This window comes from Poecilia mexicana, unplaced genomic scaffold (genome assembly GCF_051168715.1).
Source record: "Poecilia mexicana isolate PSO_F unplaced genomic scaffold, ASM5116871v1 scaffold_13, whole genome shotgun sequence".
In the NCBI taxonomy this organism is placed as follows: domain Eukaryota; kingdom Metazoa; phylum Chordata; class Actinopteri; order Cyprinodontiformes; family Poeciliidae; genus Poecilia; species Poecilia mexicana.
The window spans coordinates 32,588,054-32,609,952 of record NW_028263382.1 but is presented as its reverse complement, the minus strand read 5'-3'; positions in this window follow the sequence as shown (position 1 = coordinate 32,609,952).

Below are 21,899 nucleotides of genomic sequence, written 5' to 3'. Positions count from 1 at the left end.
AAGCATTAATCAGAGAAGCAGCCAAGAGACCCCAGATAACTCTGGAGAAGATGCAGAGATCTATCTCAAGAAGAAAATGTTTAAAAAAAAAACATGTGCAAGACACAACAGCAGATGTGGTGAAAGGCTCTGGTTAAATTAACCCAAAGCCAAAGTTTTGTTCATGCTGACCGTTCTCCTGGTTGGAAACATGGTGGTGGCTGCATCATGCTGTGGGGATGTTTTTTTTAACAGGGAGACAGAAGCTGTTCAAAGCTGATAGTCAGATGGATGGAGTTAAATTCAGTCTAAGAAGAACAGACAGAACTAAACTCGAAAGGATCAAACCAATCAAAGCATGATGTTCATATGTCGGAATGGACCAGTCAAAGTCCAGACTCCATCCATTGTGACCGAGTATCAGGTTATTTAGCAAAAACAAGTCATCAGATTTCAGTCTCCAGATGTGCCAGACCTCAAGGGACTTGCAAACACGACTGCGGTGAAACATAGACCTATTAAATATTGACTCAGACAAGATGAAGACAAATACAAACAACATTTTTACATTGTCATTGGTAATAAACACTAAAAAAAAAGAATCATCCTTGTTCAGTTTGTAATTATGTGGCACATAAATACTTTGAAGTCCGTGGTTAGGATTTGACACAACTGGGAAAAGTTGAAGGAGTATAAATACATTTTGAAGGCATTCTGAATCTAACGGGCATTAAGCGAATTTGCATGCAACATTAACTCTGTTATTACTTTGTATTCCTTTTGCTGCAATTTATTCACTGACTGTTCGGGATTGAACCTCTGGAAGGTAAAACTCAGAGCAAAAACAAAAAAAAAAATCACACGCATCGCTGAACTCTGAGGGCAAGTTCTTGACACGAATGTCTGTCTCTTCGCATCCCGCGGACCCGAACACACACTTAATACTTCCTGCTAATCAAATTACCTGATGTGGCCAGTCCCAGTGGGTGGGTGGAGGCTGGAAACTTTGGAGTGTCTGGAAATTTTCAATCTTCTCCGGGTGTATCACTTGCAGACTTTGAGCTGATTCGTTTTACATGACAATGAAATGTTAACATTTCCCTGACAAGGTATTTACAGATTTTACAGATGTGTTACAGGCTCTGCTTTTGCAATGCTTTCTCTCTCTTTTATCATTTTTCTCTGTAGATGCACATCTGGAAATATCTGGGGGAAAAAAAAAAAAAAACCTGGTCAGCGATCAGCCAGTAATAACTCGTGTACTCGTTCCTGTAAGGGCCCTGCTCTTTAACCTCGTTAGCATCTGCAACCTTATCTCTCAGCGGAGGAGTAAAATCTCTGATCGTCGGCACCGTCTCTGCCAGCTGTTGCTCATTTAGAGCAGAGCTATCGCTTAAAAAGTCTAATTCTCCTACACACAGAGACACACACACATGCTCGCACTCCAAAAGCTGAAGAGATACCACTCTGACTCAGCCTGATTGATTTGACACCCTCAATCCGAGTTACATACCAAGGCTGGCCTGTGACTCTACTGGCATCCGTGCACCAAACAAAAGGAGCAGAAATCAAAAAATAAGTGCAAACTGTGGGCCTTCTTCTACAGAGAGTGTGAACAAAATACAGCCCAACCTTTTCCAGCAGATTCATTCTGGTTTCCAGCTGCAGGTGAGTAAAAATAGGCAACTTTCAATGGACTCTGTGTGCAAATTTTGATATGAAATAAGTTGCTGGGAACACACGTATATTAATCGACACCGTGATCACAACAAATTCAAATGTTTGAGATAGTTTCAGGCAAATAATTGTAACTAATCACATTTTAATTGAAAATCATCAACAAAATAAACAATATTTCTTATTTAAGACCCATTATAAATAATAAATTATTGAATAGACATATAAACTCAACAACAGAACTATTTTATTGTTTTTAATCTAAGACTTAGGTTATTCAACCATCAGATTGGTGCAAAGTGCTGTTATACCCAAGTGTTTCCGGTTGGGCCAAGAGAAGTGGCTTTGTCGTTCATCACTGTTTTTGAATGTTGGTTGTGCATCAGATAAAAGGGCCTACTGGAAACGCAAATCCAAGGGTTAAAAAATGCATTAAAATCCAATTAATCAATACTAATACATTGAAGTCCAGGCCTTACATCTTACATGATTAGAACATATTTTGAAAACTTTCATTAAATTTCACTACTCAAGAATCAAGAACTCGCAGAGACAAAACCTGTCTGACAACATGAAGGAGACTAAAAAATTAAAATAATACATATTAGGAAATGATTTAAGTAAATTCAAGAAAGGTGAGACTCTAAGTCATTGGTATCGATAAACTTTGAAAGCATGTTTAGGCTTTGGGACTTCAGTGAACTACAAATTAAAGAAACCTAGAATATAGTGAACCTTCCCAGATGTGGCCAATCTAAAATTACTCCAGTGTCCCAACGACTCAGCCAGGAGACTCAGAATAACATCTAAAGCACCGCAAGTCTAATTTGCCTTAGCTATGGTTAATATTCCTGATTCATTCAAAATAGATTGGACAAAAATGACATCCAATCAAGAGCTTCAAGTTAAAAAAAAAAAAAAAAAAAAAGATCTGCTGAGCACAAAGGCCCAGCTCACAGTTCTTACATTTCAATTGCTTAAACAAGAGCTCCTAACCCAAGATATTCAAAATTCTCTAAGTCTGTGTGCCTCTCACAGCCCATTGTCCGCTTTTAAAACGTGTCTTTGTGTCTGAGTGACACCTGTGCAAGGAACACAACACGTCTCCAGATCCAAAAACTAAACAGCTACAGTAAGAGCATCAAACTTATGATTTCGACTCTGTTTCAGTCTCCTGCAGCACTGCTCCCATCCGCTCGTCAGTAACCTCTTGTTTGTGACGGACGCTTTTGACAGTTTGCCAGATCGCTCGGTTGATTGCGCTTTCAGGTACAACCCTGTGCAGAGACCACAGAACCAGCTAGTACAAAAAAAAGAGAGAAAACAATCAACACCTTTCAGTGCACGGTGCATTCTCCTGCAGCAGTTCAGACATAATGAACAAAGAACACTCAGGACTCAGTCAACGTCCTCGTCTCATTTTTAGGGCCACATAATGGTCAGTAGTGCATTTACCATCTATAAAATGATATAGATGCCTGGATATTCGTATAAATATTTATGACTTGTAGTCTAACCTTTTAAAGCCATGTTGCTACTGGAGACTGAAGTACTCAGAGAAATGTGCTGTGATTCCTTATGAATCACTGTGCTCTATGAGGAAGTTTTTATCTGTCTGCAGCATAAGGTGACTCATTTTGAAAAGTTGGTATACTTTCTTACAACTGACAGGAAGTACCCACAGCTTATTATGCAAACTGATACTGGTGCAGAGATGATATAAAAACTTTCGCACAATGAAACGGTTTGCAAAGACAGAAACATTGTAACTTCTTCCACCAATTTCCTCTTCTTTTTTGTTTTTAATGCCCCCAAGGGATTCCTCGGGCAGAGGAGGTTATAAAATGGACTGGTCACTGAGTGCCTAATGGTCATTAAGGTGGTGGAAATTACTCAAACAGTGATCCGGAAGTTCAGAGGAAGAGGAGTCTAATGTTCAGTTCATGGGCCATTTATGTGCTTCAACAGTTGAGGCCAGACCGCTGAGTGCTTAATGGTTATTTAGTTGATGGAAATTACTTAAACACACTCAAGTGGAGCGAAGACGCATTTCTGGTCTCACTCCATCAAATACAGTAAGCATTTGATGGAGTGAGAGGGAGAAAGAGCGCTCATGATAAATGATGATTCTTGTTCTGCAGATGCATTTCAGGGAAGCGTATCTCTGCGTTTTGACACAAAAATCAGGAGAGGAAAAAAGAAAACAAAACCCAAATTGTGGCTGGTACGGTCAGCTCATTTCTTTTTTTTGTGCAAAATTTTATTCCATGGACGAAAGAGGGAGGTCCCTGGCATACCATCAAGTGAGATTGGCAGCAGATGATTCTGGTTTATCTGCTGCAGGTTGTTTGATAACCCACTGGTCACGCCTGGGCCTGCAGACCGGTCCTGGCACCAGTCGTCCTACGGAGCAGCCAGCAGGCTGAGAGTCTGTGCTGAGGAAACCTCCACAACGCCAGGCAGAGGACAGACAGACTTACTGATGCGCTCTGGAAGAATCAATGGGTTTTATGGTTGAGGGAAATCAATACGCGGTGCCTTGCAAAAGGCACCTCTTAGTTTTATAACAAGACAAAGTAATATACTAAAGTGAAACTTCTGCTCCAGCCTCAAACCTTTGGCATCCCAAAGGTTTGAGCTCCAACCATAATTTCATCAACTCTCATGTGTTCAAGGTGTTAATTTTCCATCAACCCTAGCATTTTGCATGCTGTTTTAGTCCTTTTCCACACAGGTCGCATTTACCCACAGCTTTGTGTTGATCTTAAAGGAGGGGTATTATGTGAAATTGACTTTTTTCAAAAACATATGTGGAGTGTTACTTTGATTCATTCATGAGGAATTCTTGATTCTCATGGCAACCTAAAAGTCTGCTTTCACAAAGCTCACAAAGCTCCGCCTATTCCCACAAAGCTCCTCCTACAGCCGAGCTTCCAGCTCACAGAGGAGTCCTCCCCCGCAACTTCTCCAATCAGCTCCACCAGACTAGCGGTAGCAGCAATTAGCAAACACCTGTTGGAACTGAGAGCCTGGTGAGCTCATCAGACAAGCTACCACTCAGTCCATTGCCTCTAAGAATGCTTTGTTGTGATGAAGAAGTGTTGGAAAGAGTAAGAGCTTCTCAAAGAGACAGATGACCAATTTCCAGGCATCAAAATGGAAAGTCAAGATGTCTTTCAATTCATATTTGACATATGCAGCACTTTTATAACAGCTGAAGGAAACATAGTTACTTGATTGTGTTATGAACACATTGAATATCATCAGATTATGTGAAAAATACAAAAGAATCCTTTAGAAATGGAAGGAGCAATGTTTTTAGCGTTTGTGTTCACAATGAAACTTGTTAAAGGAGCTGCGTTTGAATTCTGCACACCAACCCTGTTCTGAATAACCCAGACCACGAGGCTGTCGTTGCTGGAGAACCAGAGGGACACACCTCATTAACCACATCCGAACATGGCTATGTGACAGGGTTGTGCAGGGTGGACTGCCAAGGCTTTTTTTATTGTTAAAAATAATCTATTTTTTCCCCTTCTAGTTGTTCACAAAATGCAAAAATGTTCATGTAAATCATTCAGTGACTAAAATTAGAAGAAATGTGCTTTGGTGCAACAAACAACAAGTTTATCAGATGTGGAAGGAGGTGGAAATTAAAGTGTTAGAGACGTCTAGAGTACTGAGTTGCTGCAAAAATACCACCTAACCACAACAATCTGAGTTTTATTCTGCCTGGAAATGCCACCTCATTCCACCATTCCACTTCATCTCTTTTGTTACTCATAGTTTCTATCTGATTGTCTTTTTTTTTTTTTTTTGACATTATCACATCTGATCTGATAGGTGAATCAAAAATATTAAACTGTTATATGAAAAACATACCTCACTGTGGTTTTGTTAAAGAATTTTCCACGTTCCCACGTTTTTTAGCAACAAGAGAGCTGGGGTTTTTTTTCCTCCCTCTTTTTCGAATAATGAATCCTGCACAAATTAGTGGCTCAGCACAGAAACACCAGACAGACACAGTTAGCGAGAGCACTGCAGGATTTAGCAGCTAAGGAGTCAGAAGGCTCCCCCAGGAATTGAGCAAGGCCAGAACGGAGCAGCAGGAGAGGAGAATATTGGAAACGTGTCCGCAGATGGATGCAAATGTTGCTCCGGTGGATGTGTAAGTAAGCAACTGTTTACAGCTTTGAAAGGTGATGATTAGCTGTGGAGGAAACGTTTGAATTACAGAGGGCCAGATGTTCCCAGAGCGACGCATTTCATACTGGAGCTCCAAACTCCCAACGGTTTGACCTGACGTTTTGAGATGTTTGGAGCACAAAAACAGCTTTAAATCCCCCCCCATAAAAAAAAAAAAAACAGAAGAGAAGAAGGTGTTGTGAGTATTTACTGCAGTTTAAAGTCCCACCTTTAAGGGTGGAGCTGTGAAGCCATATTGTGGAGCTTCAGTTAGACTAAATTTAGAGCTCCACAATCTTCCTTACAGGGCTGTGCTGAGGTTTGGCTGTTTGTATCTGCACTTCAGAAACAGATGTGTGAAAAAGAAAAAAAACAAACAGTAAATATGGTTTTGTTTTTATCTGTAAGTGCCTTTGTCTCATGATGACCTGCTCCACCCATCTCATAGGGCCTCCTCCACCGCCGTAGTAAACCACTGAAACCATCCCACCTCATGGCATTTCTGTCTTGTCCTTGTGGAGAACAGCGTCAATAAAAATCAAAGCACACTGAAGAAAAACACAGCAGCTGCTTCTGCTTTTTTTATTATTTAGATTCACTGGCAGAATAATGAATTGATCAGTCACTGGCGCCACCAAGAGGTGGCCAAGTGCGGCCCAACCCTGTAATTTTGTCCAAATTTAATTCAATTCAAAAGTACTTCATTTATCCCAAAGGGAAATTAAATGTTGACATAACTCATATCTTCATTTTAACAAAGAGCTGTTGTGAATAGTTACGATGTGGGCAAGAAGGAGCTCCAGTCAGTTTTGCAAAAAAATGTGTTGAGGCCTCTGACTGAAGCCTCTTGCTGCTCAGTATCTGGGCAGTAGAGATACTTCACAATACATGTTCTGTATTTAAATCTGTCTTTTTATTTTATTGTTTCTATGTTTAAGATTTTAAAAGGGTAGTATTATGCGTTTTCCAGGCACACAGCGCCATTCTACAGCACAATCAAGTAACTATGTTCAGTTGTTATAAAAATGCTGTAGACATCACATAAATTTGACTTTGTAATTTAACGTCTTGAATTTGGGCCTCTGTCTCTTTAAAAACTCCTGCTCTTCCTGAAACTCCGCCTTCTGGAAGTGATCACAATATGGCTCCTCTATTAACCCTTTAACAGAGGGTTGATAGAGGAGCTCAGCTGAGAAATGCAACGCTGAGCTACTTGTCAGTGTTGCATTAAGAAATGGCTCCTATAATGAGCTCGGCAGATGCTCAGTTCCAGCAGGTGTTTGCTAATTGCTACTGGCTAGTCTGAAGGAGCTAAGTGTTGAAATTGTGGGATAGGGCTGCTCTGTGAGGAGGAAACTGGGAAACTGCAGCGCTGAGCTTGGTCCACCCAGCTGAATCACTTCCACAGGAGACTAAAGCATTTTTCAAACATGCATGAAATAATCAAGGCAAAACTCCAGGTATGTTTTTGATGAGGGAAAAAACATTATAACATGATGTAAAGCTCAAAAAAGTCAACTTTGCTTAATACTGCCCCTTAAAAGTCACTTTTAGTCATATTTCTATTTGTGTGTTTATGTTAAGTTTTCTGTTTGGCAAGAAAGCTGACTCACCTCACTGTAACCAAATCTATCTGATGCTATAAATAAAGTTGATTGACATCATGAGTTGTTGGAAAGGACTACTAATCCATTTCATTTGCTTTTGCTGCCACTCTTTAAATCTTGTTTGTCTGGTTAGAAAACCAGGCAGAGATGTTGGAGTCTGGGATATGATTCTTGCGGTTTATGAATGATGGAAGTGATCCTTCAGTTTCTTCCTTTTGGTTATCCATTAACTTTAATTTTTAGCCTCTCTGGGATTTGGGGTTGCTATTTAGGCATTATTAGAGTTTTTAAGATGTTATAATGTTATTCCTTCATCAAAAAAAAAAAAAAAAACATGGAGTGTTGATTCTCTTATGAATGTTTGAGGAAGGTTTGAATCTCCCATTGTAACCATTTGGGGGGTGCCTAAACGCTTGCCCTCACAAAGGTGCGCCTTCTTCCACAAATCTCCACAAAATACCTGAAGGAACTGCAGGTCTGCTGAGCTCATAATATGAACCACTTCTCGGCCCAACGTTCCTAAGAACAGTTGTAAACAGCATAAGGAGAAACATTGTTGTGTTGAAAGAGTCGGAAAGTGCAGGAGCTTCTTAAAGAGACAGAGGCCCAATTTCAAGCCATCAAAGTTAGAAGTCAAATTTCTTTTAAGTTATGTTTGGCATATGCACCGTTTTTTAATAAACGGGGACTCCTTTAGGACAAGATTCCTTCATCAATAGCAATAGAAACAAACAAATAAGAAAGAAGAAAACTTTCCTGCAAATCCTGGAGATCTGTTCCCCACAAACCCTTTAACAGATCACAAACTCCATCTCCTTGGAAACCAAATATTGTGTAATAAGCGGTGGCTTACGACTTAAGAGCCACGCATCAGTTTCAATTACGCACCCCCGTCTCCTGCTGATTTATTCATTTCTGTATTTATTTGCTTCAGATGTGTCCATGACAAGCCCTCGCTTTCTACCGTGGAAGATGACAAACTGCCTGTTGCGGGTGGAGGATGCCTCCTCCTGCTTGGAGGCCGCAAACCAGACAAAGATGTCGCGTTTGTTGACACCGAGCTCTTAATTAAAGCCGCGTGGGGATAACGAGAGTTCACCTCCACTCCAGCACACGCTGCATTTAAAACCCAGCTGACACCACAGAAAATTCACATGCAACCTTAGACCGTAGGGGAGGGGGGGGGGGGGCGGACACCGGCACCAACCGGCCCGTCAGGGGACGGCAGAGGAGGAAGGATAGGAGACAAATCGATGGACCCGAATCACGCCTTGAATGTTGCCGTTCAGCTCAGCTGACGTTCACGCCACCTGGCTTTGAGACGACAATGTTTAGATGAAGTGATGAAGCCGCTCTGACAGCAGCACCTGTTTTTCTACTCCATACCAGACCCGGTCCCACATTCCTCCTACGAGTTTCAGGTTGCACACGCAGAAGGCAAACAGTTGAACCAGGTGGGAAAGTCTGCAACGAACCTGGTTCAAAAACGTCTGCATTATAAAATAAAAAAAAGGAAAAAAAAAAGTCATGACTGCCACCTATAGGGAGACTTGATAACTGGTGGGAACAAAAAGAGATCAGAGGAAGAGCCAGTGGGTTTAGTTTGGGTTTTATGTGTTTAACTTTGTGTATGTATGTTTGGACAGAAGATATTTTATTAATGTACACTGCTGAGTTCATGAACTTAGCTTCAGCCTATTAACTTTTTGGTAATTTATGGGTTTGTAAAGTGGCATTTTCTTTTTGTCTTTGTGTTAGTTTACCAAAATAAAGTGAAACTTTCCTGAAGTTGTTTTATGTGACAACCAACAAAAAGTTGAAAAGTTGAAGAACGAAAAAGTTTTATTGCAAATGAAAATCTGAAAGGTTTTGCTTTTCAATTCAACTTTCTTAAGTCAAGATTCTCTGGAATATCTTTCATCAGGTTTCAGATTTAGAAACTATTTTACCTTTTATTCTTTAAGAAATATTTCAAGCTCACTTCGATCGGACCGAAAATGTTTCTAAATATCAACATTCAAGCTCCTTCTCAGCTAAATGTGTCTCTCTGTTGCTTGTCTGAGTACCGTCCCCACTGCCCGGTCGGTCAGTTTATAAGTGGACAGCTTCGGCTCACTAGGTTGGTAGTTGTGCCGTACTTTCATCTTTACCTGATTGATCAAAGCTTCAGAGATAACGAGGTTCAATATTAAAACCTAACTTTGCTTTAAACCTCTCTCCAACTTTACCACTGACCTGCTTCTAGCTTTTATGTTACAGTTTGTTCTCTAACAAATATAAAAAAAACATATTTGTTTACAGAGACTTTATAATTCATTTTAATTCTTGTTTTTATTTTTGAATATTTAAAATGTCTTTCAGTTCCAGTGTTAAATATTAATTTGAATTTCAAGTTTATTGATCTTGGATAATGATGTCATCACCATTATGTTACTTGAAAATGATCTCAAAAAGCAATATAATTTATCACAATCACTTCTGGGACAGCAAGTTATTGTGACAGGCCCAGGGTCACCAGTTCATAAGAGGTAGCAAACACACACCCACACACTTTTTGATGTTTTTTTTGGCTCTAGTGGCCTTTATTTGATAGTTAATTGACAGGAAAGTGGATAATGAGAGAAGGCAGAAGACATGTAGCAAAGGTCGCCAAGGCCGGGAATCAAACCTGCAACAGCTACGTCGAGGACTAAGGCCTCCATATGTGGGTTGTGCTTAACCCCTGCACCACCACAGCACACCATGCACACACACACACTTTAAAGAGACCGACCAATATAAGTCATTATTTTGGACTGTAGAAGGAAGTCGGGGTACCCGGAGAAAGCCCATGCACGTACAGGGAGAACAAACAAACTCCATGCAGGAAAAGTCCACGCAGAATTTGAACACAGAACTCTCTGTGCCACCATCCATCACGTCACCAAGAGAGAGATGATGTGCAATCGTGTTGTGAGGAGAATCTTTCTACAGCGTTCCAGCTGTATGAATGCAGCATGCAGCATGGAAGTTTGTCTTGAGAACTAAGGAGGATAAACGAGCCACAGGAATCCCCACAGCAGCCGTTGTGAACGCAGTGACCGTTCAGCCAGTGCATTCCTGCAGCACGACGTCCTGCAGCTCCTGCAGCTCCGGCTGAACACTAAATAACTTTTCCCACACCAGGAAATGATGATGGACAGAAAGTGTCGGAGCAGCCTCATCAGCACACATTGTTCCAGACCAGAACAAGGAAGGAAGAGGCTTAATTGTCCCTTGGTGACCAGCACTCTTTCTCTGAATCTGGCACCGACACACACACAGACACACACATGCACACGCACGCGCACACACACGCAGACTGACCTTCATCATACCTTCACTGACTCAGCATTTGCTCCTTGATGCTGAGTGATTATTCTGCTGTGAGCGGCTGCCAGTGGGTGTGAACGGCATTTTTCATTCTATTTTTTTTTTTTTAAACCAATGTGTCGTTTTGCTGCTCCTGCTCCCAAATCTGAAGCTCGTGGCCCAAACCATCTGATGTTAATGATCTAACAGGTAAATGTTTATGATGAGAAATCAGAGCTGCCATATATGTTTACTGCAGTGGCAAAGCCTCGATGTAGAATCTGGTCTTGGCTGAGTTCTGCTCCACAGTCGGAGGCTGCCAGGAAGTTTATGATCATGAAATTAGTTAGATTGAAGCAGATGAGCTGCTGGGAGAGGGTAGAGGGTGGGGAGAGGAGGAGGGGTTTGATTGATAGGAGTGTGATTTAATTCATTAAATGTTCAGTGTTTCTGTCACACAATCCTTTCCTTTTATTTATTATTATGACATCTGATTGTTATGAACCCTGAGGAGATTATTTGGAGCTCAGAGAATATGTGATCCAGGAAGTAAGTTTAATATCTGATGGTCAAGTTTCAGGCAGCGCTGCATGAAACTGATCTGAGATAAGGAAACAGAGGTCAACTGTAGGTTTCATATTTTCTGTATTAAATGTCAGCAACAATATGTCACCGCTGTGCAGCTTTAAATATGACTTCAGGTTTGTCATTCATATTTGCAGCCAGATTTCAAAAGAGGAGGTTTTTTTTGTATTTTTATTTTTTTTAAACTTTAACTTCCTTCTTCACAAAATGTTATTAAAAATAGAGTGGTAGATTTTAGCAGCTGTTGGATTTCTCTTTGGTAAACGATAATTTCTCCAATAAGCAATAGCCTAGCATGTTTGTTTTGGTTGTATTTACCCAGAATGCCTTGTACTATCGTTTGCTTCCTGCTTTTGTAGCATTCTCTGTTCCACTTGGTGTTTAAACATGCATCTGAGCCTCGCCAGAGTTCACTCCAACCGAACCCAGGGCTGGATTTGTAGGTTGACCAGAGTATCAGAGTTTGATGACACATTCACACTTCCACAAATGATCCTGACTGTCTAGAGTTTGATTAAATGAACTAAACAGGGTTGGTATAAATGCACCCTTAAGGTTCAACCTCAGCATATTTAACCATATCAAGGTCCTTTGGGTATTTTAGCATCTTGACTTCTTTCTTTCTCAGCCATTTTGAGTTCATATAACCATTAGTTTCAGCCCTTTTCTATGGTTCAGCCCCTCATGCAATAGGTGCTCCTTTTTTGAAATGTTAGTGAAAAAGTTCCTATTGCGTGTCTGAATCAATTTGTGTTTGGTTTTAAACATTGTGGGGTGGGTTGGACCACTACTACCTTATGAGAAGGTGAATCAACAACATTCCCAATACCTGCTTTGATAGTAGCACCATTTAGCAAATCAGATAAGATTTGCCTTATCTGGTTACTTCACCAGATAAGGTGGAATCACTTTACTTTTGCAGGATTACTTTGGATCTTAAGCCCCAGATTTAAGCCTCAGATCAAAAACAAATGATGTGTAAGCTTGGTACTCTATGGGTCTCTGTGCCACAACCGATCCAACAGGTTGGAATTCAAACACAGATCTTTGAGCAACTAATCCAGGAAGTGACCAGATTGTTTTAATGATGAATCTAGCCAAAATTGAAAGACATGAACTTTCTAGAATTTGGGTCATGAAAATGTGGGCAAATTTCTACGGTGATAACAGTTTTACTAATTGGCTAGTTTTTCTGTTTTAAGCATTTCTGAAGTTGGGATGAATTTCTCTGAGTCTTTTCTCTTAAACTGATCGGTTATAGATTCGTTGCTGTTTGGGAAAAGTTTTCAGTTTTGGCCTAGCTTTAGCCGTCAGACTGCAGTCTCACATTTAACTTCAAAGTACTTTGTCAAACAGTCGTTGAGTCTATGGTTGACTCAATGACTTCAATCTGCCCGGGGCTGCAGAGGCTGGGATTGAACTCTTGGGGTTTTTTTGTATTCATGCATTTTTGGCAGCTCTTGTCAGCATTACGCAGTCTGATTTTGGAGTAAATTTTCCAGGCCGTCTCTTGGGAAGATTAGCTTCTGTGCTAAATATGAATGTTTCTCACTCAGAATGATCGATATCAGCTGGACTCAAAAACCCCTCCCAGATTCATTATCTTAACATGTTTGCTCCAGACCAGCAAACAATCAACAGAACTCTGACTTTTATAGACTTCTTGATGATCCAACAACCAATCACTTGATTGGAAAAAACGTTTTAAAACATATGATCTGTTGGTTCAGTGTGGGTTTATTTTGTGTTTATCTTATTCGTGATTCATTTTTCGTTTTCTGTTAAGATCCAGCAGATTCATGTTAATTTGTTCATAATCTGATCTGGAAGAGGTGCTGTATCATTTGCCGCATCTGCCTTGATCATCAGCAGATTGTTGGTTATATTTGTTGTCTCTTTTCCTTGATTTTATTTCCATTTAATATGTGAGTTTGTAGTTGTAGATTTCTTTCACGTACCTAACTTTGTGGAGTTTTGTTGTTTTTATATTGATTAATTTTTTTGTCTTTCCAGCCGTTTTCAGCTTATTTCTCCATCAGGGAGATAACGTTTCTTTGTTTCATATCTGTCTGACTCCTTTGAGCTAATTTTGGGTCACAAAGTTGCACAGCAACCTCTTAAGTACTTGAATAAAATATTTAAAGCCTCCTAGATATTTCCAATTGGCTGTAGTCTGAGTCACTGTGCCTTTGGTTTAGGAGATTGGATTAATATTTTAATTTTCTTTGGAAAACTTCTAATATTTCTGCTTGGATACATTTTGGAACACTTATTCCATAAATGCACATCAAATGTTGGATGAAGAAACCTTTTTTTTTTTTTTTTTTTATCTGCGTGAACCAATCTTCCACCTCGGTCAGGTTTTAAGTACCTCTCAATCTGTATGAAGACGTTTGTAAATTGACATTTATTGAATTTGTTTCTCTTGGCTGTGTTGTGCCCTGAGATTACTTTTACTGTAGATTGGATCAGCAGATCGACAAAACTTCAACAAGCAAATGTCATTAGCGACACGCAGATGAAGGACGAACCTCGAGCCACCCTCTGGTCCACGGCTTCGTTGAGTCGAATCGGTTGTGTTTGGCCCGCTGTGGGAATGAGCAGAGGGGAAATCTGTTTGAGTAGGAAGAGGGCCGGCGCATTCTGCCAAATCAAACGGAAGAAGCGGCCTCAAAATCGCTTGGTTCCCAGGCTACTTTATCACTCAGTACCTGAAAAAAAAGAAAAGAACAGAGTCGACCGCAGATCCCCGTCGACTATCGATCCACCGCGGTGCGCCTGCCTGCGCTTCCTGCTTATCTGCAAATAGCGACACATTAACAAATCCAAGAAAACAAAGATTCAGGTTTCTTTTTCAGTCTCACACACACACACACACACACGCGCGCGCGTGCACACACCCTCACACACAGACACACACATGCACACAAAATGCGAGTTCATAAAACGACAAAACTAATTGGGGGGAATTGCAGAAGCCACTTGTTTGTTTTGAAACCGTAACCAGAGGCAGCTGTGAGATAGAGCCTTCCTGCATGAAGCCGCAGCTGCTTTGCCAACCAAAACACTGCTGACCGCACCGCCGTGACCTCTGACCCTGCTGGTGTCCTGCTTTACAGGGAGATGCTCTTCCTTAGTCGCTATTCTCTCCACATGTAAAATGACCAACTTTTTTTTTTTTCTTTCCAGGGGTGCTTCGGTGACAATTATAGAGGGGAAAAAAAGTGGAGGAAAATTGTTCAAGATTTACATTCCACTTACTAATAATGCTGCAGGGGGCGGGGGGGGGGGGGGTGGAACATTTTTGTGAGTAAACTTCTTGGTCTGACTGGAGCCAGACTCAGAGGCCAGACGGTTTTATTGCACTGAGGGATTACGAGCTGGCTGAAATGAAAGTGTATCTTCACGGCTACCGGGCTGCTGATCCTCAGGGCGGCTGACAGGCCGGAGCGCGGCCTCTGGAGGCAGCAGCCTGAGGAGATCATTGTGCTTTTTTTTTTTCTTTTTTCTTTCTTTTTTTTACACCAGAACAAACACGGACATCGACCGAAGGAATGATGCCCCGTGACATTTGTTCTAACATCACTGCAGGAGATGCCCGGATATTTGGCTAATTAGGAAGGAAAGGAGCTCCAGTTGTGCAGAGGATTTTAATCCTGGTAAAATCATGGACCGCACCGAGAGCAAGAGCAGATAAACCGAATAGAAAAAATGAACATTAATCAAAAACAGACTGATTTTATTCAAAGTGATGAAGTGGCTCATAAGTATAAAGGTAATACAGCTTTATGAAATCGGTTATTGCAGAATTTAGTAATAAATGTGAGCCAGAACTCATAAAGTGTAAAACTAAAAAAGATTCAAGATGATCAATACTCATGTTATCTCTTTCTATATAAAGCCCATATTTCGGCCCATATCGGATGCACCGATGTGAAAATTTGGGCCAGTATCGATATCCGATATTAATATTGCTGTTATGACCAATCTAAAGATTTTATATATATTTTGCTACCTTCTGTACACCTTGAAAAAAAAAACAAGATGACTTCACCACTGCTTCAGTTAAACTTCCCACAATCCTTTGCTGCATCACTATCAGCATGGTGAGATTTAGTTCTTCTTTCAAAAGAGTAGTAGATCCTTTCTGGGTTTGGTCTACAATGGTGCATCAATTATTAAAGTCATTCAGGTTGTGGGTTAGACCAAACATGAGTCGGATACGTTTCAGCTTTTGACCGACAGATTACAAGCACAACACGCGTTAGTCTCTTACATTTGGATGTCTGACAGTTTTGACTCGTCGACGAAAACTCACAGGCGTCTTGTCGCATTTTATTCACCAAAGAGCCGCGATTTTGTCGTAAATGTCTCATTATCGCCATCAACAAAAGGAGCACCAACAAAATAATATTTTAGCATCATTTTTAACGAAAACAACACTGAATCCATCGGATCTGGGTTTTACCATTCCACTGAATATTCCTGCAAAAGACTTCAAATTTAAATACACTGACAAAAATCACAAAGAGTTTTTACTGTGAGAAACAATATTTCAGAAGAACATCAGAATTTCTGTTTTTTTTTCCAGGATTAAATGTTTCTTTTTAATCGTCCAAGAAAGCTGAGATGGGAACATGTCAGAGAACAATGAGGACAGTAAGGGGCTTAAAACGGAGCCTTGATGCGCTCCGTAAACCTGGAAACAGTGGAAGAATAGCTCCTAAACTGAAACTATTTTGCTATAAATATAAACCATTGTATCATCTGCATACAGGCTGACGCATCTAAAATACTTAAATAACTGAACTTTAAGTACAAATCTGGGACTAATTAAAGTCGAAAGCTGTTGCTTGTGGTGAACTCATCAGGTCCTCAGCGAAGCCTTAGGTGCGTCTCTACTTTTAATCTCATAATAATCACTTCTCAGAAATTATTACTGAAGACTAATAATTACTGTTTACCTGAACAGCAAGCAGCAACACGTGACAGCACAGCAGGAGCTTCAGCCTGGATCATTAGTGCCAGTAAGTCGTGAACCTGGAGGTTTAATCTGACAGGATGGAGAAAAAGATGAGAATCCTGCACCCTGATACCAAACCAAGAACATGGTGAGACGTAATCATTTTCATTAAGCGATCATGGAGTGATGTGGAGTTTAACCAACATTAATTTTCTTCCCTCACGCTGGCGGATATGAAAATATTCTTCTCTGTTTCCTTTGAAGCCCTCTGTGGGGGGTGACAGCCTCCAACTCCTGACCATCGCAGCGTGAGCGCCGAGCTGAGTCGGGCCGAGAAGGCCAGTGTTGGGTCTCAGTAATTAAGACTTCACGCTGTTCAACTTTAGAAGCTCCTAAATGGGCCTTCCCCCCCCACCCCCCCGCCAGCCTTCCTGTTCGAAGTAATTTATTTGATTTGAACCGAGTTGTGCTCCACTTCACTCTCCACTCTGGCAACACAAGCGGGTTATGAGGTGGAACAATGGAGTTCCTCTCCTCCTTTTGTCTGTTTATGGGTTTGTCCTCTGAGCCTTTGTGGCTGATGACGGTTGTGTTTAATTAAGTCAAAAGCGCCTTGATTTTAAACATGGAGGCGGATGATTAGTAAGTCAAGCAGTCGGAAAGAGAAGACTTAAAGGAAAGAAATGAGAAAATAGGACACTTTGCTTTTGTTTTTTTAAATGGGTATCACTATGTTACACATAGCGATATAGCTAACTTCAGTCTTATGCAGTGACCATAAAGTTAATTCATGCTGGCTGATGGTCTGAACAGACTCTGTTTTAAAGCTTATAGATTTATGGAATAATACAATGCTTCCTTCAACTTCATGTGTGTGCACTGCGTAAACATTTCTTTCAAATTTCATTTATGGATTAATGCGAGGGTAGCATTAATTACTGAAAAATAATTTCAATAAATAAATCAATAAAGAAACTGGTGTGTCTTCATATGAAATTGCACTCTATTATGTTGCAGTGCATCATTATGAGTTGATATAATGATTAATGTGCTGCATTAACCATCATGTCAAATCATTTTGCTGAAAATGTGCTGGAAAAAAAAAGCAAACTCTGAAACTCTGAAAATTTTCTAGAAAAAAATTGTCTGAGTTTCAAACATTGGAAATGTTCGACCTCTGTAAATTTTCTCCATTTCAAATGTCTACTTTTTTTTTTACTTTTTCTTTAGAAAATTTCAAAGATTAGTTTTTTGGCGGAATGTACTCCTTTTTTTCCTATCTACAGGGGCCCTAACACGCCATCGTACATAACGCACCTTTGATAAAAACAAACCAAACTTCTCCTAATGAGCCAGACTGATCTCCTAATGGTGCAGGCTTCTGTCTGCTTTCTATACCCGAACCAGAGCTATAAATCTGAGACATAATAGCCTCGTTGATACCGTAACAAAGGGCCACATGTCTTGATTGTGAGCCCGGCTTGATGATCCATCATCCGGCTCAACAGCTGACTGTGACAAGCTCATCTGTCCCGGTCAGGAGAAGTCTCTCTGTTGGGTGGAAGACTCAGGAAATATGAGCTGAAACATAAAGACACCTCACACAAATCCCACTTAAACAGATGATTAAACATTATAATACTCAAACATGCTGACTGCTTCTCAAAAAGCTGAGCTGGCATGGGTTTAATGCAAACTTATAATGGCCACTCCTCTGCTCCAGGGACTTGGAACTAACTGGGACAGGCCTCTCTGGTGGTGGTCTGCTTGCTGTGGAGCTCTGACACCGAGACCAGCAGACAGGAATCACATGATGGCCCCCCGGGGCCCTCTCCCTGTACCATATAGAAACGCACCAGCGGGGCCGTCTGCGGCTGTCAGACTGCATCCACGCGACCCTGTCCAGCTGCTCACCAGGAGCACGCTCTGGGACCGGCCCACCGTCTGGTCGGGCGGATCAGAAGCTGCTTATCGGGCACTGCAGGAGCCGCAGACTGACAAGAGACGGGCAGGTGAAGGAAATAGAGCGTCAAAACTAAAAATAAACAACAGAGGAAGCAGAGAATAAATAACAAGCAGGTGGGAACTTACACCGGAAAGGGACATGCAAGCAAAAAGTCAAAGGGAGCCGGGCCGTCTGAGTTACTGTGGGATAGGTCATGCTCCAGAAAAGATAACATTTTCTTTAAAGCTGCAGCATGCACATTTTGCAAAAATATATTTGTCAAAACATTCATTATGTTCTGACAGTGTAATATGGGACAGATAATCTGTGAAAAGATGGAGATCCTCCACCTCCACCAAGTCCTAGAATTGCTATCTGTAGAAAAACATCGGTCCAGTCAGAAACAACCAATCAGAGCCAGAAGGAGGGTCAATCACGTTAAGGCATTAACTGCTCTGTGTGTTAGTTGCAGAGAAACAACTAATTGTTACATTCAAACTATCTGCCTTCATCGGTGGCCATGTTAACTAGCTTTAGCATTCATGTTGTTAGCTAGCTGTATCATAACAGCCAGTTAGCATGAGTTAGTATGTTACAAGCATGTTACTTGTAACAGCTAGCACGTTAGCATGTCATTGGGATATTACTAGTAACACCTAGCATGTTACTAGTAACACCTACCATGTTACTAGCATGTTACTAATTATGCCTAGCATGTTACTAGCATGTTACTAGTAACAGCTAGCATGTTAACAGCATGCTGCTGTTGGACCAGAGATGATTGATCTTTTTTACAGATTATCTGCCTCATATTATACTGTCACATCAAAGTGACACCATCTTAGGCGATCAATGTCACCAGACAACAATGTCTTTGTCTCTGGGAGGCAACAGAGTCAAATTCTGAATATAAGAACTGTAGACTTTAGTACAAAATTCAGTATGATAGAAAGTTTAGCCTCCCTAATGCCAGTGAAAGACTTTTGTAGTGTCTGTTGTAGAAAAAGGAGAATGTGGAGATTTTAAATTCATAATTTTATCTAAAAACCATGTAAATATTTTCCTCTTTCATATACTGTTACCATGGCGTCTGTTATGAGTATTCCTTTTCTCAGAGGAGTGTATTCGAAGCAATATGTAAGAGGTTTATAATTCACAATACTGTGGAAAATGTTGTAGTTTTATAATTTATTAGAAGATTTAAAAAAAGGACAAAGTGCAAAAAACATTAATAAAAGAAGTTTTGAATCAGATTTAGATGAAGCTAGTTTCCATCTGTCTGAGCAGCAGAGTTAATTAAACAGACTAAAAGCAACATTCGAACAGTTACTGATTTCTCTTTATTAGTCCATGAGTAGCCGAATCTATCCAATCTATCCTCTACTTTAAGCTGATTGGATGAGAGGTGAAATGAACTTAAGAAACAAGAGAAGTCCACCAGATGGTCATCTAATGACTGACAAAATCTACAAAAAAAAAAAAAAAAAAAAATACAATTTCGCAATTGCCACTTCCATTTAACAAGAAACACAAATGAATCATAAATCATAAACAAATAGATCTGTTCAAGCAATTAGACATTTGTTGATAATGACACCATAATCTTCCAACTACTTCCTGTCATCTTCTTCTTCGTGGTTTGCGCCAGTAGTAACATCCGGTTGCAGAGATAAACCAATTTTTATACGGCCAAACACACACACACAGACACACGCGCGCGCCAAAACTTTTTTATATCAACAAAGGAAAGCTTTTCTTTTTAAAAATTTTATTTTATATTCGACATGTCACATGGTCACTAGTCAGTGAAATTTATAAGTTGGTACCATTTTTATTACCAGCAGCTTCGGTTGTGTTTTTGTTTTGTTTGAATAATGTTCACCAAACCCAGAACCGGCGTGGCTGAACTTCTTTCGCGCCACAAATCTTTCAACGTTTCGACAAAAGAATCACGCCGGTCAATTTACGGCTCTATTCACGAGCGTCTTCTTGTTTCCTTTTCCTACGTGTCCCTCGCAGACAAATTTCCCAGGGAACGCAGCATTGTTTTTTTCTTTTTTTTTTTTTTTTGCAGGGATTAAATTTCACTGAAGATTATATCTGCTCCAGCTCTGCAGAACAATGCAGAAGGATGTGGGGGTCCGAGTCGTCACCGCTCGGTAAGGTGACCGCCCACCCATACCGATCAGAGCCGGTCGCGCGCCGCCAGCCCAATTAGCAGCTGATCCGTGGGAGGAGAGGGGGGCAGGGGGGTGTCTACCTGGTTACACTTTTCACTTTATTAAAGATGAATACTACAGAACTGGGTGTTACTGATGGTCGGACATGGATATTTTCCTTTGTTTTGTAAAAAAAAAAAAAAAAAAGAAGAAAAAAAAAATCATCCTTTTTTAATTTCACATTATATGGAAAAAAAGTAACTTGCTGCTCTCAGGACTTTTGTCTGTGGAAAAGTTTTTGAGTCAGCAGAGAGAAATGCACCCAACATTTTTTTTTATTTTTATTTTTTCCATGGCTGCAGAGTGGGCTGGGAAGCAGCCCACAGGATCCGCTGAGTGAATGGCCTCCGGTTGTATCTGGAGCAACAATGTGCCTCATCCATGAAAACCTTCATTGTCTTTGCTGTGGGGTCTCACAGGAGACCCTGCCTGCACACAAAGGGGTTTTTTGTCACAGTGCTGCGATCTCTTGTCTGTTTCTGCTGCAGACGCGTCAGATGTGCAGCGTGAAGGTGATGCAGCAGTGCTGCTAAATCTGGTTTCCCTACGAGGTTCTTCAGAGGTTTTTTTTTTTTTTTTTGCCTTCTTAGCTTTAGCAGAAAGTAAACAAACAGCTTCCATTGTGTCTGCCATGCTGGTTACACACACGGACTCCACTGTTTAACATTACAATGCAAACCTCTTTGTGCAACCACACACTTGAAGAAAAACTTCAATAGAGACCTGAAGTTTTTTTTTTTTCCTTCCATCTTTTGTTGCCGGACAAAAGGCTGCCGAGGTAATAACTAGGTGCTTGAAAAAACCCTGATGTTAGAGTGTTTTATGGATGACTTTAAGGCTCACCAAGTGTAGGGTTCATTTTAAAGCTATTGTTCAGAGGTGAGTTTCATTAAAAAAAAAAAAAACTGTAATAAAAACCAAGCAGAAGTCATATTTTGTAGGGCCAACGTCTGGGTCAGAGACATCACCTTCTCAGCCAAAAAACACATATTTTAACTACTTTGTTTTCCAGAGATAAACAAAACATAAAACTGAACATCAAGAAGTGAACCCGTCCTAACAAAGAACTGAATGTTTGATGTTATACCTTGATTTTTTTTTTTTTTTTTTTTGCATGGAGCTTTTTAAAACATCAACTCCAGCCACATTGTCTCTGTTCCTTGTGCATCTTCTTATTTTACGTTCTCCTTCCAATCCAGCTTCCTTTATTACAGTAAGAGACAGTGCTTTTTTATCTTAGGTTTTGTTGGCTCTAGTGGCCTTTATCTGAAAGTAGTTTGACAGGAAACAGGGTAATGAGAGAGGAGGAAGACATGTGGCAGATGCTGCCAGGCCGGGAATCAAACCTGCGGCCACCACCACAAGGACTAAGGCTTCAATATGTGGGTCATGCTTTGCCCCCGTGCCAC